The 14,253-nt window shown below is 43.6% G+C and overlaps 2 long non-coding RNA genes across 2 annotated transcripts; one reads left to right on the forward strand and one right to left on the reverse strand.

Moving 5' to 3' along the window:
* Positions 1 to 3,962: 3,962 nt before the first annotated feature.
* LOC120646714 lies at positions 3,963 to 7,673 on the reverse strand. Its single transcript, XR_005664548.1, has 2 exons — positions 5,931 to 7,673; positions 3,963 to 5,811 (listed from the first exon to the last, which is right to left on the reverse strand). It is a non-coding gene; the product is annotated as an uncharacterized LOC120646714 (long non-coding RNA).
* A 3,242-nt stretch (positions 7,674 to 10,915) lies between these two features.
* On the forward strand, positions 10,916 to 11,564 carry LOC120658047. The gene is made up of 2 exons (XR_005668490.1): positions 10,916 to 11,157; positions 11,361 to 11,564. It is a non-coding gene; the product is annotated as an uncharacterized LOC120658047 (long non-coding RNA).
* The last annotated feature ends 2,689 nt before the right edge of the window (positions 11,565 to 14,253 follow it).

The raw sequence follows: 14,253 nt of genomic DNA on the forward strand, positions 1-14,253 counted from the left end.
TGATTCATGGTAAATTTACCTCAAAATAAATGTTTTATGCCTATCATTTACCTCTAATAGTTTTACCCTATAAAGGTGTTTGGATTAGGGGTAAATATGGTTGGAAAAATGTGTTTGGATGATAGTTTTACCTCTATTTGACACCCAAAGAGGGGTAAAGAAAATTTGGAGGTAAAACATTTGCCTCAACTCTTTTTACCCTCATGTTTGGATATTAAAAATAAAAAGTACCTCCTTTTACCCCTTTTACTCTATTTACCCCTCCATCCAAACAGGGCCCATATCCATTCTCCATCCGCGCCCTGAGACGGTCAGAGGTCATCGCTCGATAGCCGGACAGCGAAAGACCCGCATGATGACCTATCTATCAAGGTGCGGAAGCCTCTCAGAACCATCGATGATGATATATAACTCGAGAGGCGTGTGGATATATAAGAAGCTGATGAATACTTCCAAGTCACATGCGCGTGGATACCAAGCTCATGAATATATACCTTCCAAGTCACATCACATGAAAAGTGTGATTTTATAATACTGGTCAATTATATTTAATTTGTACACTCCAACCACCGAAAATGCCCATTAATTAGCTCGGAATATCATCCGAATGTTATGGGCAGGTAGAGGCATTTTCGGGTTAATACAACAGAGGAGGGGTTGCCCTTCTCACTGTACAAGTTGATTTTTTTTTTTTGGAATATGTTGCACTTTTACTTCCTGTAACTTTTGTGTTTTCAATCCACCTTCCCATCTGTTCAGGTTTCGCAATTTGGATCCCAACAACACTCGGCCGTGAAGTTGTCCATGAAGAAGTTGATGTCGTCGGCAATCGAGCCCGCCGTCTCGGGGTAGGAGTCGACAGGAGATGACGCGATGAGGATGCGGATCGAGAGGAGGTGATGACCCGGCAGATCCTCGTACTCGGTGAAGTTGGTGCTGGATGAAGAGGCATAGGTGGCAGCGTTGCGCATCCTGAAGGGAAAGGGCGACGGCGCAGTTGCGCCCTCCCTGGGAGGCACTGGGGCTGCAGTCGATGATGGTGCTGGCGCAGATGGCGCCGGAGCACGTGATGACGAAGTGGCGGTTCCGTCGGCCGCGACGCTGAGCTGCGACATGCCAACCTCAACCCACATGGGGGAGCTGAGGCGTGCCGCCCTGCGCCGCTCCATGCGCGCTTGTCGCGAGCACTGGCCCGAGCGCCTGTTGCGCCGGGCTGGTGAAGTTGGAGTGTCGGGGCGAGAGGAGCTCTATGAGGTAACCGCTGCCGGTTGCCCTGAACTCAAGACTCCCGAACCGAATCTCGTATCCTGCTGGGAGCGGATCCGAGACGCCCATGAGAAATGGGTTGGATCTGCTCGCCATCCCTGGAGATCAAATGGGAACAAAAGAGAAATGCCACGCAGCGCTCCCCTACCTGGCGCGCCAACTGTCGGTGTCCTGACCCGGTGGTCCGGACCCAACTAGTGATGATGTTGCGTGTTCCTCGTCCCAGATGGTTGATGCAAAAGGCAACACAGTTACGCACGAGTTTATCCTAGTTCCGGCCGTGGGGCCGTATGTCCAGCAAAGGGGTGTGCGAGAGCACTGTACTGTCTTGCACCGGGGGTGCCTGTAGTAGGGGGTACAAGCGAGGCGAGAGAGGGAGGGAAGCTCCCAGGTCTCTGCTAGAGGAGGACTTGATTGAGGCGAGTGTCAATATCAGGGCTCTGAAGAGCGTATGTGCTCTGTGATTAGTGCTGAGTGTTCTACCGGATTGATCCCCCCAAGATAAAGCCCGCTTCCTCCTTTTATAGACACAAGGAGGGGCGGTGTACATGCACATGAGATCGTGGAAGTCATCGTCTTCTCCCCGAATCCCGCGGGTGCAGTGGTCGAGCACTGTAGAAAGTACACTGTGGGGTATGGCGCCTGGCGTGGCAGTCATCCTGGGCGTCGTCCTTGGCCTTGCGGAGATCGCGCTGGCGTCCTTGTAGCTCTAGCGGGCGGCGTGGTTATTGCTGCAGGGGGTACCGGCCTCCAGACGTGGCGCGGCGACATTCCGAGGGTCCTGCAGGCCAGGCCCCTGTGCTGGTCAAGGTCGGAGCCGCTTCTGAGGGTCGTACCCATGCCGTTCGAGGGCTCTGTGGAGGGGAAAGTATGAAGGAGGTATGGGGAGTTGGCAGTACAGTGGCTGGAGCAGTGCCGAGCACGTCTTGCACTGCGTCGCAGGTTCCCACGGTGTCGCCACAGCGTCCGGAATGGCGGAGCAGTGACCGGAGTTGGAGGACGGGACTCTGGTCACAGCCACTGCGCGGAGTGGCTGCCTGACGCAGTCCGACCTGGATGTTGCGGAGGAGTGGTTGGAATTTAATGCATCCGTACGGCGGGCGGGTGAGCGGAAGGGCCGTTTGTTCTTCCTATCGAGGGGTGACCTCGAGCGAGGCGGAGACGATCCGTTCCCCCGAGGGTAGGCCTCCCACCCTCGAGCGAGGCAGAGACGCGGTCGAGGGTCTTGTCGGGGAGACCTCGAGCGAGGCGGAGATCGCCCCGCGGGTTCGAGGGTGCTTGGATGGGCGCACTGTGTACATGGGCCGCGTATTGGGCTTCTTTGAGTCCTTTCCTTTCTTTCAGATTGGAAGGAGCCTTTAGGTCTTCATGGGCCCGGTTGCCTAATATGTGTTTGTATTTTTAGGACGATTTTAGTCCCCTGGTTAGGGTGCCCCTAATCATGGTACCTGACAGTAAGCAATGATTTTTTGGTCCGTCATTTGAAATTCTGATCCGAACATGGACAAATCAATCGGAATCCTCATTGAAATTGGACAAATCAATCGGAATCCGAACAATCAATGCCTCGGTGGTCATGACATAAAGTTGATGGCCTAATATATGTTCAGGCAAATTTTATATTATCCGTGGCAGTGCACGAGCATCTTGCTCGTTATCACAAAAGTCCGATTTTTACCTCAAACTATAAAACCGGATAACAAGAGCCATCCAACTGTCGAAACCAGACAAATTTGGCCTTTAGGGTGGTTTCAAATGTGATTTTTTATTTTAACTAGATTAAAAAAATCAAACCTAATTCATTTTAAATTAGAAAAATATGAGACGATTACCAATTTTTTTCTAAAAATGTAACCAATTTATTATCAATCTATTTGGATCTTATTTATTAAAAAATAATAGACATAAATACAGGCAAACAAATATTAGTAACATGAAAAAATTAGATCCGAATAGCTGAAAAATAGAGTACCACTAGACAGGTTATGTTTTTAGAAAAAAATTGGTACTAGTTTCATATTGTTTCTTACTTCGAATGAATTACTTAAGATCTCTTAGTTTAAATTTGAATATTTTTAATTTTCCCAATATGAAAAACCACCCTAAAAGCCAAACTTGACCAGTTTCGATAGTTGAATGATCTTTGTTATCCTATTTTGTAGCTGAAAGTTGAAAATTAATCTTTTCTAATGATTCAAGGATATAAACTGAACTTTTCCCTAATAATAATATGAAACATTGCAGACCTGCTGCATCAGTAGTCATATATACATGCACGCAGCAGCATGTACCGGGCTACTCATATTTATGCGCACAAATTAAACGCGGCTAGCTAGGTAGATGCATGGGACATAGTACTACTGGCCGGCCGGTACTGAAACAATTCAATTGTTGCAGTGATTTTATACTGCAGCAATTGTTGCAGTGATTTTATAATGCAGCACGCACTACATATCTACGTCTACTTCTTTTTTTTCAAATCATTAGTCGTTTTGTCTTTTCTAGATACATTATTTTTATTATGCATCTAGACATGATATACATCTAGATGCACATCGATATGCAAAGTTCGGGGCATACAAAGATTTGTGTGTGTGTGTTGGGGGTGGGGGGGGGGGGGGTCACAGCATTATCCTATTAGATTCAGCAGGTTATATATCACTCACTATCTATTTATATGATCATGCATCAGGTAATTAAGTAGGTGGACCATCACAGGACTGTGGCAATCCAATTTGCAAGCTTTACAGATATATACAGATCGATCATGGATGCATACAGTGTGAACTGAAACTATTAAAGATGTACATATCCGACCCAGTATAAAGGGAGAACACAAACACACAAAGACCTGCAGTTTGCAGCCTGCAGAAAGGCAAAAGTAATAGGTAAGGTGAGTTGAAATTTTTCACCTTTAGTTTGCATTGTTGGTCCAGTAAGCAGTAGTACGTTGTACCAGCACCCCCAGCGTCTGCAAGGTTTGTCCCTCACCTTGCAGCAGCGGCTCTGGTGTGTGCATTATGTGTATATTGGTCCCCTTCCTTTGGCACAATAATAGCAATGTACTGCGTACGTACCACCACCTTGCCTGACTCTGCATCCCGTCGAGATGGACCGATATGATCGATCCATGCATCGTCTATGCAATGCAATGCAATGGTCCACTCCAACAAGTTGAAGCAGCAGCTAGCTAGCATGCATCTCTCTATTCTCTATCCAGGCCCAGGCACAGGCACAGGCACAGGCACTGCTCATTTCTTCATCGATCATGTACATCATCATCAACTGCCACTGCTGTTGCTGAATCATATGCCCCTTCTTGCTTCCCGGCCGGCCGGCCGGTATATGTTGTGTGTATTCTCTTCTTCCTCATGATATCATGGCTGCTGCTGCGTGCATGCAGTTTTGGTAGTCGCAGTGGACCACCCTTGAGATTTCACATACAACCAACCACTGCATGACGAACTCATCAACACCACATATATTTATCAGAGGAGATTTTAAATAAAATACACACACACACACCCCACAAGATATACCTTCCATCTTAAATTTCGATCACACACAAATCTTGGAGAATTAAACTTATTGGATGGTCATCAGTGCACTATTATTGTTATATACTCATATTTAATTCAGCATGCATCTATTACCAGGAACGACGATTAAGCTTACGATCGATGACTACACATATTAAGAAAAAATAAAGCAGGCTACACACAGGCTCTGATGAGGGAGATAAGATGCCTGCACTTTGGTTGCAAGCATCAGAGAAACAAATAAGGGCGCAAGCATATGCTGTCTATACATATATAACTAGCTACTCAAACAAAGAGTATGCCTGCAGTCTTTGTTGGATGGCACCCGGCTTTATATAGGAAATAAATGGATAGGAGTGCGTACAAATATAATGTCTAAGGTAGCAGCAGAGAGTGCAGATACAACAAGAGAATATATGCAGTTAGCTAGGGTGACACACAACATCTCAACTAATGATGATTGGGAATATTTTGTAGATCAGCATATCTGTACTACGTCAATCAGAGATGATGATGATGCCGACGCGAGTGCAGTGTTGGCACACATTGGGTTTGCATTGGGACAAGAAGAAATAAAGTATATAGATGACAGAGAATGATTAAGGAAACAAAACTCTCTGAATACATATACATATATATAGTAATTAATTAGCTTGATAGATTATTAATTAATGTTTGATGACTGTCTCTAGCTACCACTAGGATGCATGTGTGCTGTGGTCAATCTTATATATATACCAGTATTAGCTAGTACTGGATTAATCTTGAGGGAGGATATATGGATAACCAAAGATGTACCAAATGAAATAAAGTTACTCCTAGGTTACATGCATGGATTATACTATATATATGCGCAAATTAACTAGAACCTTTAAGCTCGGTGTAAGCTTAATGATGTCCAGACACATATTCTTCGATCCAAACAAAGGAAATTATCTTCAAAATCAGCAAATGTGCACATGATGCTGCTTTCTGCCGTGCAAATCAAAGCAGGGAAGAATTTAACCTGCAATAATTAATTAATAAACTCATAATACACCATAAAATCATGGTTCCACTGGAAACGAATTGAACCACACAAAACCAACCAAGCGAGTCTCGCCTTCCGCTGCATGCAGCGCCTACCTTGAGAATGAGTGTCTGACGATGCCATCAATTGAAATGGAGTGAGTGAGGAAAGGGCAAATCGATCACAAGCAGACATCTGCTGCGGCGCGGCGGCACTTCTTCTTTTCGGGCCCAACATCATCAGGCAAATAAACACTTCGTCCTCTCCATGATGGAGACTAGCTAGGAAGATTCTGCAGACAAGTTTTGCTTTAATTTGCAAGACCGATGAAAACAAATTAATTAAATGTATGAAAAAAAGAGAGAGATCAGAGGAATATATAATTAACTCAACTCAAGTGAAAAATATTATGCAAGATATGTATAGCAACTGAAAGAAAGAAAGAAAGAAAGAAAGAAAGAAAGAAAGAAAGAAAGAAAGAAAGAAGGAAATACTCGTCGTCCCCAATTGCTGCACCGTACCGGATCCGCCTCTCACCCTAGCTAGCTTCAAGGTGATGAGTGAGTGTCTGCTGATGCAGCATCATCAAGATTCTCATCTCGATCAACAGGTATGCAGCATGAATATAGCAAGTGCGAACCATAGCGCAGCATAACTGAAGATGAGTTTGACGATGTGAATCTTGATGGTGCTGCACCTGCAAGCACCGACTGTTTGCTAGCTAGCTTCTTCTATCTTCGTTCCAAGATAAGGTGATGGATCCGGCAGGAAGCTAATTAAGGTGTTCACAGATATGATGGGGAGATCTGTGCGTGCATGCTTGCTTCTGACTAATAATATCTGAATAATCCCGTCAAATAAGCTGGGAAGATCAGAGAGGGAAAGAAAGACCCCACATCTATATATATATAGACGAGAAGGAGGAGCTAGCTAGCTGCTAGTAGAGAGCTTTGAATCAAGAAGAACGAAGAAGAAGAACGCATCAAATTAGACTTAGACACCGGCCGGCCTTCATTCTGAGGAAGGAAAGGATATGTATATATCAAAAGATCAAAATAAAGGGAAGAGCGAGATATATATAGAGAGAACAGAGAATCGAAGAATCAAGAACCGGCCGGACCGCACGATCGATCTGTTTATCTTTCCACGCGCGCGCCGACCACACGTGTAGTGTACTCCACCACAGTAGTCGCCGCCGCCGGACAAATTAAAGAAGGGGGTCGATGGAGATGTGCGTGAGATCGAGGATCGATCTACACTCGCTCGCGTGTATATATATATATATCGAGAGAGAAAGTAGCAGCATATAGCAGGCGAATTGAATCGAACAAGGTGATAAGGTGCCGGGGCATTTGGTTGCACAAGCTAATTAATGGAGGTGATGAGATCGAGCTGGGAAGGGTGCGGGCTGCGCTGGCTACATGGATCGATCTAGGCAAGCAAGAGAGCTAGGTATATATAAGGCCGGCCGGCCGCCGCCGGGGCGGCCCCGCTGGCCGGTTAGAATGAAGGAGCAGATCGATGAGGACTGGGCCGGCCGAGGAGCCTGCAGCCAGAGCAAAACCCTAGATAGGATGATAGTATGATGAGTGGGAGGCTACTGGATCTTGCTTGCTTGCTGCTGGTTTTCCTCGTTGCAGGCGCCAGCTAGCTAGGAAAGCTCTCGCTCCATACATGGAGCTGAGGAGCGAGGTGAAGGACGGACTAATGGAGAAGAGGAGAGAGAGAGAGGCTAATGATAAGGTTTAGTTAGAGTCACTGAAAGGCCGGTGGATGGACTACTGGTACTAGTACTCGCGCATTAGATTAATAAAACTGAAAAAGAAAAACGAGTGGGGATGGATCGGAGGAGCAGTCGCTGATTGCTCCATATATCTCCATCTCCCTCTTCTCTAGCTCTCTCATCATAATATAAAAATAAAGAAGAAGAAGAAGACGTGCGAAAATTAATAAAAATGAAAAAAGAGAGTTGCTGGTAGAGGCGAGACCAATATGCAGACAATGCAAGCCAGCGTCGTTGGATTGCTGACATGTATGCAGCGCTTTTGCGTCCGATTGGCCGCCCGGTTGTTTTGGCAGGCAGCCCCAGGGCAGGGCAGGGCGGGGCTGGGCCGGGGCCCGGGGGACACCGACCGCCCCCACCCCCCACATGTATCTATCCATGACAGCGAGCGCCACCAACAATGCAACCTTAATTATGCTATCGAAGAACTTTCTCCGACCACCAATAGCATATCGCCATCTACAGCCAGGGCACACCAACCATAAACTACAACTACGTACCTAGCTAGCCACTGTTTCTTTCAAGAGTTATACTAGTATATATAAATTTCTCACTAGCCAATGCTGCTCCTGCGCGTGGCCTACACACACCACAGCTATTTCCTGTCATCACAATTAGGGGTGGAAATGGGAAAGAAACACGATATATATAGCTAGCGAGTTTTAAAAAGTTATATGTAAAAATAACATCTTTCGTAAGTACTGTTGCTGGATTGTTGTTTTTCTGCTGTTCTATTATCCAATCTGGATTTTCATCTCCTTTTTAATATAATCGGCAGCTCTATTCGTTCCAAAAAAAAAACTCTTGCAGTGTCAAGCTTGTGTTATCAATCTAATATAAGAGTTCATGTGTTTGTAGTCAAAGCTAAAAATATGGAAGAAAGTAATTAATGATATAATGCAATATATATTTTTGTCTGAATATATTTTTGTTTTGAAATCTAAAAAAAGAATATGTATATATATATTTTTGAAGAAATTTCCTAACTAGGGCAATGCAATAGAGGAAGCAGTAGTACATATATATGTGCTCCTGGTCCCTATAAAGTATAAATGACTTTGTTCTGATGCATGCACCAACTTGTGTGGTTGGATTAAAGTTGAGTGGAAATGCATATATATTTGGGGCCGGGAACTGCAGGAGGCCGGTGGGCATGCAGGCAACAATTTACAATTCTGCCTGAGCCTGAGCCTGAGCCTGACGGCTAGGCCGGCCGCCAGCAGCATACTGACCTGCAACACACAGAGGCCGTGTTTAGATGCCGTAATAAAGGCAAAATGTAAAATTTTTGTAAATCGCTTGTATGGTATACTAAATGTAGTCGAAAAATAAATCGCATTATAAAAATGGACTGTAAATCGCAAGACGAATCTAATGAGCCTAATTAGGACGTGACTGGACACTAAACTGCTACATTAATGCTACAGTAAACATGCTCTAATGATAGATTAGTTAGGCTCATTAGATTTGTCTCGTAGTTTATAAACGAGATCTATAATTAATTTTGTGATTAGTATACATTTAATACTTCAAATATTGAAGATTCTTAAAAAAACACAAAAATGCAAAATACAAAGTGATCTAAACACAGCCAGACGCACAAAGCTGCTGCCACCGGCGGGTCAGTCCATGTCTAAAGTTAGACAAGGTCCACACCACAAATCAAAACTTGTCACTCACGACGTGATCCCTGGTGTGACAAGGATGTGTGTGGGTGTCTGTGTCTCACCTAGCTCTATGCTAGCTGCATATATAGCACAGTACCATGAATTTATTTAGATGCATGTATGCATGCATAATTTGATCGACTAGCTAGCTAGCTGCTAGGTCTTGTGATTAGTTAAATTGTCAAAAATGCCTTTTAATTTCGTAGGAAGAAAATGGTATAGTTTAATTTTGTCAAGAAAACTACTGAAAACAGTTATCTCAAAGCTATAACAATGGATAGATCAAGATCCCAAAAATGCCTTCTCTGATACAGATGCAAAACCCTCCAAAAAAACGAACAGAGAATGAAGGTAATAAGTGAAGCAGAAGGAGAAGAAGAAAAAAAAAGAAGGATGGGAACGACGACGACTTCCCTGAGCAGTGAGCAGTGAACAGTGAGCTGCAGGAGGACACGGCATGGCATCCACCATTGGTGCGTTGCTGCTGCAGTCTGAGCTGTTTGTTTGGTGGCACTGTACTGCATGCTGCCATGGCCACCATCCATGGTCCCCCGCGAGAACATGCATGCCGGCCGATCGACCTCTTCTGTTCTACCACACTGCACCACTGCTAGCTGACTTAGCTTTCAATAATATAACATTTACCTCCAGCAGAGAACGAAGAAGAGCTGATGTGTCTAATTAAACCACTCTCAAATCCAAATTTCTTTCTATTACTGCATTCTTCATTATTCATGCATTGTCAGACCGTGATGATCATCATCAGGTTATTCAGATGCATGATGCATTATTATTCTGAATTCACCCGGCCGGTCATCTCCTGTCGGCAGTACGCATAGATATATAGATCGATCAGGGTCCGGCTGGCATCTCGAAGCACGCGGCACAGGCTGTCACATTATGTGCGTGATGATTGATTAGTCAGTAGTTAACCAGGATACTTAGGATTACTGAATAGTTAATACTGACCGAGCCAGGTGGCCTGGCCCATCTATCTATCTATGTATATATAGTATCTGCGTGCGGATGTGAAGTTTATTAACTGTGGTAAGCAGCCGCTGCTGGTTTTGATGTCGACATCTCCACACTCCCTAAGTCAAACTAAGCTTCTTACTCTCTGTCAGTCGTTGATCCATCACTACTACGTACTATATACTTACTTGAGATTCGTCAGATCCAATTAATAAATATTCCATGCATGCATGCGCCTACTGCCAATAACATACATATATATCAGAAACTGATGATACTGCTAGCCCAGCCAGAATGTTATTGCTTGCATTGCCGCCTCCAATCCATTATCAGTGATAAATGTCGTCATGTGCCTGATGAGTACCCATCTTATCATGCAAATCTCCTCCTACTGCTTAGCACTAGCTAGTGTTGCGAAAGGTTGGGCAGCCGAGTTGGCTAGCCCAGCCCGGTAGCGTCGCTCCCACGAGGTCGTGAGTTCGAATCCCAGCTGGGACGAATTTCCCCTCGTGGGTAAAAAAATCCCCTCGCTGTTTTTCCGCAAGGCTTGGCCCTCTCGGGCATGGGCCAGGGTTCGGGGGTTTTTCCGCGGCTGGGTGAAGCCGTAGTCGCTTCCTCTTAAAGAAAAACAGTGGGGTCCGTTCACCCCTGGCCGCGTTTTTTTTAGCACTAGCTAGTGTTAATTCTGAGCAGACGTCCATATATCATACACTGTACGAGGGATCGCTATATATCACTACTAGTGGTAGTGGCGGATCTTAGGGGCCTAGGGCTGCCACCTCAATCAGAACAAGGGAAGAAGGAGGAGAAAGTGAATGGACAAGAAGAAGAGAAGAGAAAGGAGGTGAGCGAAGAGGAAGAAGAAGGTTTAATTTCAACCGCTACTATGGCTGTGAGCTGGATCCGCCCACATGACCAGTGGTGATTAACTATTCACTGACTTCACCTATATATACTAACTCACATCTCATCTAGCAAGCATTTCCTTCATGAATTATTAAAAAATATTAATGTTGAGAATATATAGGATGCATGGTTCTTTATGAATATTTTATTAATGAACATTAACCTATTATGATTATTATTGAAGCAATCAAGTGTCCTCACCATGCATTTATCATCAGCTCAAGATCGATGCACCCAAGTTTTCCCCCCTCAAAGGAAAAGCTGCATGTCATCACATATAAGGCGACAAATGGACTGACACAAAGATCTATAATTTGAATATGCAAAAGGATGTATGGAGTGTTCCTCCCTAATTTGTGCCGAACGAATATGGCTTGATTCCTTTACCGTGCTAATAAATCATCATGACGTTCGTTCGATCACTACTGATTGATGATTAGTTTAGTTTGTTAATGATCCCATGAAAAAAATACATTATGATGATTTAAGTACACACAGGCATCAAGCCTGCCTCCCCTCCCGAAAGATTCCTCGTCTCGATCTCAGGCAGGTCCCTTCTAAATATTGTGCAATTTATTCGCCTTTTGGGGGCTTCTAATAAGTTTCAGTTCCTGTAGTATATTCCTATACAGTCTGGCCCAGGTAAACTAAAATGCGTGGTCCATTTCTTTTGTTTTATATTTTGGTGTGTTCCATTTACTTGATATTTTTAAAATGTTCACAGCTTAGTTTACGACCAGTAAACTAAAGCATTGTTGATCCAGCTGCGCCATGGCAGGTCCATATATTGGTTTCTAGTCGACCGTCACCAGCAATATTTTATCAGTGATGGCCTTCCTTGCAATTGAAAGGTTAAACACCTACTAAACAATTAATGGGACTGGAGTGTTGCGTACGCATGACGTGTGTCAGGTTGTTTGGTTTTATCTCTAAACTTACCTTTTTTTTCATAGTTGTAACATCCCTCACTCTAATTCAGAAAATTCCATTCGGAACGGAATTTCCGTTTGACTCAAAGTGCATTTGATATTTTCATCATCATGAGTTAGAGGGAGAGGCCGGGATGTTATAATTAAATAAAAATGGAACTTGTTTTTTGTGATATGACCTTGATACTTAAATAACTTAAATTGCATGGGTGATATAGTTTATTTATAATTTGATTTGCTTAATTTCATTTCAGCTTATAATTTTATATTATTTCAACACATTGATCTTATCCTTGTGAAAGAAAGAAAGGGGAGAGCCACCTGAAAGATGCTTTGCATTATTCTAAAATGCAGATGCTCTTTGATCTTCTAATAAGCATAGTCAATTGCCTAGACACATAGACAAAGGAATAAAGGGGCATGTACTACTCATCAGTTATTAGCTTTAGCCGAAGCTAGCAATGCAAAAAAAAAAAAAAACAGGCATGTTCTTGCTAAGCAAAAGAAGTGGGGGTGCTTCCAAACAGGAGTAGCAAAGTTGTTAGGGCACTATCGAACACAACGCGTAGGATTTGTTGCACCAAAAGCAACAATATACATATAATTATTATTAGCTAATAAGCACCACCGGGTCAAGTCATTGGAGAGAGTAGGAGAAGAAAAAACCTTAAAAGTTGCGAACCCTAATCAAGGACCCTGGATTCTAGTATGGAGTTTAGAGCTAAAGAAATCATCGGTCATAACGCCCACCCACTGGAATCACCATCACCATACTCCAGAGTGTTTTGTTTATTATATTGCAACAAAACAAAAGACAGTAGTACGAGGAGGATGAGTTGTTGTATGGAAAGCTTTGCATTGTGTCACACCCGGTTTTAAAGACAAAACTGAATGCATAGCTATATGTATGCTAGGATCAAGTTTCATACATATAGAGACATTATAAGTGAATAATCAGTAACAGTATCACGTAAAAGAGAATTACAACAAATAGAAGATTATCAGAGTTATACAGCTTATCCTGGAAACGAAGGCTCCAAACTTCACAGGCAATCGACTGGGGGTTGCGTACGCCTAAAACTCAGCATCATCTTCAAAATCTTTATACACCTTCTCCTTCTGAGCAGCAGTAAGCAAGGGTGAGTACACTTATGGTTGGTACTCAGCAAGGCCACAAGAAATAACCAGAATGTGATTTATATCCATCTTTAAGTTTATTAATCATGTGAGGGTCCAAGCCGCTCTTGACCGTGAGCACGGCTAATATATTAGTTTTACACTCTGCAGAGGTTATACACTTTCACCACAATTCGCGTAAAAATTCCGAAGAACTTTGAACCCAACCACGCATATGTGTTGATCAGGCACAATACCACACTTCCGAGGTGTGATTGCATAGGGACGCTACGAGGCCTTTACAAAGAATCCCTATATGTATGTGTTGGTCCCTGCCGTTGCGGTCCCTCAGAAGACGCAGCTTCCTTCACCCGCTCCACAACACAAACTCATAACTACCAAGCGAAACATCCCCAACACAACATATAGTTCATCTAATTACTTAGTCAAGACCAGAGCCATATAGTATTGTGGTTGTACGGTTTTCTTCGGTGGTTCTCCATGTTCTAATTAAATCATCATAATACTCTTGTAAATAAGCATAGACAGAAAGATGGTTAGGGTCACTTGCCTTTCTCCAACGAAAAGCTACTCTTACTGCTCTTCAGCTTTTGCTCACTTGGAACTCTTGATCTTCAATCTTCGAACAACAATCCTTCTACTCGGAGCAATCAACGAGCAACCATACAAAGCAAACAAAAAGATACAACTAAGAACAATACACCAAACAAGATAAAAGCTTTAAAAGAACGCACTAAAGGATAGGGCTCGCTACTACGGTTACGAGAGCGCAAGAAGCGCGAAAAACGGAACTAAAACGACGATTCTATGAGATAAATGATGCTTCAGGGATCTAGTCGCGATTAACTAAAAGGTTAAGGACTAACAGAAAAGATTCGTAAGACACAACAAAGTGTGCTCACAGAGGATAAAAAGGTCATAAAGCTATCGCACACATTGCAAGGATCACGTGAGCGCGAGAATCGATGAAAACGGAGTTAAAACAAAAAAGTTATGGCTAAAACAAGGTTCTAGGGACTTGTTTGCGATAGATTTAAACTTCTAG

Source organism: Panicum virgatum, chromosome 1K (genome assembly GCF_016808335.1).
Source record: "Panicum virgatum strain AP13 chromosome 1K, P.virgatum_v5, whole genome shotgun sequence".
Classification (NCBI taxonomy): Eukaryota; Viridiplantae; Streptophyta; class Magnoliopsida; order Poales; family Poaceae; genus Panicum; species Panicum virgatum.